The following is a 4,925-nucleotide window of genomic DNA, read 5'->3' as shown; positions in this document are numbered from 1 at the left end:
TTCAGGGGAAGGCAGTTGGGGGCAATTGGGCCAGCAGGGGAGCAGTTAGGCATCGATCAGGTTGGCAGAGGAGTCGTTGGGGGTGATCAGGCTGGCAGGCAGAAGCAGTTAGGGGCAATCAGGCAGGCAGGCAGGTGAGCAGTTGGGAGCCAGCAGTCCTGGATTGTGAGAGGGATGTCCTACTGCCAGTTTAGGCCGATCCCACTACAATATTGGCAGTCGGACATCCCCTGAGGGGTCCCAGATTGGAGAGGGTGCAGGCTGGGCTGAGGGACACGCTCCCCCCAGTGCACAAATTCCGTGCACTGGGCCTCTAGTATATAATTAAAAAGAAACATATATATTTTTGTTGTTGTTGTTGTTGTTGTTAATCCGCACCTAAGGTTATTTTTTTTCATTGATTTTTAGAAAGAATGGAAGGGAGGGAGGGGGAGAGAGAGAGAAACATCCATGTGAGAGAGACACATTGTTTGGCTCCCTCCCACACACGCCCTTACAGGATTGGGGGGAGAGGGGTAGGAAGCACATCTGCAACCTAGGTATGTTCCCTCGATTGGGAACAGAACCTGAGACCTTTTGGTGTGCAGTCCAATGCTCTAACCACTTAGCAGCACCAGCCATGGCAGAAGAAAGTATATTTTGTTGTCTTACTTTGCACTTTTATATTTTAAATTTATTTGTTTAAATTTTTAATAAAATAAATATCTAATATAATAAATTGCTAATAAATATATAATCTACCTCTACCCCCCCCAAAAAAAAACCTTAAGGTCCTCAATAATTTTTATGAGCATAAAGGGATTGTAAAAACAAACAGTTTAAAAATTTGCTGTTATGGATAAATTTTATGCTTAGTCCTTTGGGATTTTAGCCTGTTTGGACACAATAACCTTAATTTATCTCAAAAAGCATGCTTCTTGCAATAAAAGATTACATTTTACATGACAAAGGCCAGGAATTTGATTCTGTTTAATGAAGTCTACTTTTCTTAGTGATGTCTTTTTAATAGTAGAGGGGCTGAGGGAATAAGTTGATTTAGAGAGAATTAGAAATCATCATTTAATAGTTCAAAATATTATTCTAATACAATTAGTCATGTTGTGTGGGATTGAACAATAGATCACTTGTGGGCTAACGTTCTGTCAACACACTATTTTGGGGATGGGACCGAGACAATTTTGTGAACAAATTCACTTCTTTTAATCTTTGTCTTCCTACCAATTCTTTCACCAAAAATGTGTCAAGGAAGCACATTATAAATGAAACGCATTGGATCCAACTGGTTTTAGATTAATCAGCTAAAGATAACAGTAGAGCTGGTGAGCAAAATGACAGCTAGACATGGATCTGACTTAGAATATTAGAGTTAGGGAGAACGTTTGCAGGTGAAAAAAACTGAGGCTCAAAAACCGAAGGGGAAGCAGCAGACTTTGGCTAATAGTACTATGTTGTGGATTTGAAAGTTGCCAAGAGAGTAGATCTTAAAAGTCCTCATCATAAGAAAAAAACATCGTGATATGTGTGGCGATGGATGTTAACAAGACTTACTAGGGTGATCATTTTGCAATATATTCAAATACTGAATCATTATGTTGTACACCTAAAACTAATATAATATTCTATGTCAATTATTGATTAATTTAAGGAAGGGGTGACTGCTGAAGGTCACAAAACCATTCAGTGGCCTCCTGCCTCTGCGGGTGGAGGATGAGGTTGGCAGCAGTTGATTCCCTGAGAAACCAAAAGCAGGCTTTCCTGTCCTGCCCTGGGATATTCATGTTGTCCCTCAGCTATCTCAGCCTCTCCTGCTCTTCTGTCAGCCTCCAAACACAGGATGTGAAAATGGATTTGTTCAAGTGGCAACCCCCAGATTCCAAGCCTTAGCACCTTTTTAAATGAGCAAGTGACACAGAGCCAGGCAAGGCGCAACCTCAGCAAATGAATTAATTAGACTTTCAAAAAGAGCAAACAGGCTTGTTGCGGTGTTTTATTGCACAGTTTTCTAAGTGGCAATTGAAAAAGAAGGACTTGATTTTAAGTCCCCTCCCCGAGGTGTTTATTGTGGCGGGGAGGGACTGTGGAGAACCCTACGTTGGGACAGAGCCTCTTATACTTGCTTTGGGAAACTGAAAGGGAAAGAGCAGGTCTCCGGGTGGCGGTTTGGGAACTCTAGCCGTTGCTCTCATAGAGAAACTTAAAGTACACTCCTTTGGCAATCGGCTTCCAAAGAACCACAGATCGGAAGGTTAATATGAATCAAATATTTTTAAATATATTTTTTATTGCTTTCAGAGCAGAAGGGAGAGGGAGAGAGAGATAGAAACATCAACGATGAGAGAGAATCATTGATCGGCTGCCTCCTGCACGCCCCCTACTGAGGAGAGCCCACAAAACCCGGGCATGTGGCCCTGACCAGAATTGAATCGCAGGCTGACACTCTATCCACTGAACCAAACCAGCTAGGGCATGAATCAAATTTAAGAAAAACACTGAACTTGATCCTGGAATTGTTTTCTGTGCAGCCTGTCATCTCCCTTCCATTTTTCCTCCTTCTCCCTTTCTTTCCATCAAGAAAACTTAGTCTTCGGCCTGCTCTTCAGCTCAGTGTCATTCTGATTCCTGAAAGCTTGCTCAGCAGCTACAACATTTCAGGCACTGGAGACCTACGAAGTGGAATACGATGGTCTGTCCTCACAGAAGATGTAACGAGGGGCAGACAGGCATGTGTCATGGGTATGGACAGATCCATGGCCCCAGGTGCAAGAAACAAAGAAGTACAGTGTCTGCAACAGATCATGGATGGTGGAAGATTTATCTGCGGAACTATTAATCTACGGGTGCTAGGAGACAGAGTTGGAGTTGAAAATTATTTAAAAATCATCTAATCAAATCCCTTCACCAGTGCAGTAATCCTCTTGGACACTCAAAATTTCAAATTCAGAAGATCAGCAAGCTCCAGATCATGACTCCACCCTGTGACTTTGGGCAAGTTACTTAACCTCTCTGTGTCTCAGTGCCCTCAGTAAAATGGGGATAAGAAAACCTGCCTTGCCCTAACTGGTTTGGCTCAGTGGATAGAGCGTCGGCCTGCGGACTGAAAGGTCCAGGTTCGATTCTGGTCAAGGGCATGTACCTTGGTTGCAGGCACATCCCCAGTAGGAGGTGTGCAGGAGGCAGCTGATCGATGTTTCTCTCTCATCGATGTTTCTAACTCTCTATCCCTCTCCCTTCCTCTCTGTAAAAAATCAATAAAATATATTTTTAAAAAAAGAAAAGAAAACCTGCCTTTTAGGTTTTTCGTGAGAACTACCTAAGTTCATACATGTAAAGCATTCATAATGAACCCGGCGCATGGGAAATGCTACCTATGTGCATATTTGCTTTGGAGTGGCTGGGGGGCTTGTAGATGAGAGAACAATGATGCAGAGACACAGAGAACTGTTAAGGGGTAGGAAGGAACTGCAGGGGACACAACATAGGACCAAGGTGTGCGCGCACGCGCGCGCGCGCACACACACACACACAATGCCAAGACAACAAGCCCACCCACTTCCCAACCCACTTTTGTGAAAGGGAAGGAAAGGGGAGGAGAAGGAGCCTGGATCAATGGAGTATTTACACCAAAGACACTGCAGAAAAATCAGGAAGGGACTGCATCGATCCAAAAGTAATTAGGTGAGTTTTTGCTAAGGACACAAGAGAGAGCTTAAGAGCTAACTTCAGCTCAATTATAGAGAAAAGGGTTCTATTTTGCACAGCTGAGTTTGGGACTGTGAAATTCATACCCACAGATCAGATCAACCAAACCAGCCCATGACTTGCTTACTGCTTTCCACTTCCTATATTTGCTGCTGCTCCCGCTCTCTCCTAGATGGTTCAGCCCCTGCTCCTGCCCCATCTTGCGAATCACAAAATGAACTCAGCACCTCCTCACCTGGCCTGGCCTGCAATGGCCCCACGTGACACATGGGAATGATGACCTTCGCATCTCAGATGCCTCTTGAATGGAATGGGCACGACTGCACCAACCCTGACTAGAGACCAGAATCAGCTGCCCCTTCTTGGGGATTAGAGCATCGCCTTTCTGTAGGGCTTTTGTGGTACATAAATGAGTAAAGCATGTAAAATGTCAGGAGACAAGCAAGTGCTTTGGAGGAAAAAAACATTATATCCTTGTAATTATTATTGTATTCTTTGTGTTCTAAGGTCTCTGATGGTGTGACATGCCTGCACACACACATGTGTATGTATTCGGAAACCTCTATGCAAATGAAATCCATATTTGTACACAATTTAGGAAGGTGAGGGGGTGGGGGCGGGCTTCAGCTGGAAGGTGTTCCCTAATGAAACTGGTGTGCGGGGCAAGCAGCAGCTGGGAAGTTTTGAGACTCCCATTGTCAGGGGCAGGCACTCCACAACTCATCAGAATTCCTGGGGGTGGGACCCAAACCTCAGGAATTTTTTTAACTCCCAGGTAATTCTGACCAGCTGCCAAGGTTAAGACCTGGTGCTGTAGTAGATCCTCACTTCTCAGAGTGTGGTCCGGGACAGGCAATGTCAGCATCTCCTGGGAACCGCTTGTTAGAAATAAAAATCTTGGGCAGCACTCCAGATTGACTAAATCAAATCTGCATTAGAACAAGATCCCCACCTCTGGGTCTTTGGGTGTGGATTAAATGAGTCTGGGACTGCTGTAGACATTCCCACTCTTTCTGGCTACAAAAGTGTTGGCAATCCCTGGGCCTCAGTTTCCTCGCTGGTGAGACAATGTCGGCCAGGGCTTAGGGTCAGCCTGTGAGTGGAGGCTATGGCCTCCCGCCCAGTGCAGCTCCAGATGATCCGAGGTCCCAGCCCCTCCCCCAGCTCAGATCCCTGGGGTGGCCTGCTGGGGAGTCCGACCCAGGAGTGACTGAATCTGGCAAGAG

Source organism: Myotis brandtii, unplaced genomic scaffold (genome assembly GCF_000412655.1).
Source record: "Myotis brandtii unplaced genomic scaffold, ASM41265v1 scaffold94, whole genome shotgun sequence".
Classification (NCBI taxonomy): Eukaryota; Metazoa; Chordata; class Mammalia; order Chiroptera; family Vespertilionidae; genus Myotis; species Myotis brandtii.
Note: the sequence above shows the minus strand (reverse complement) of the source record.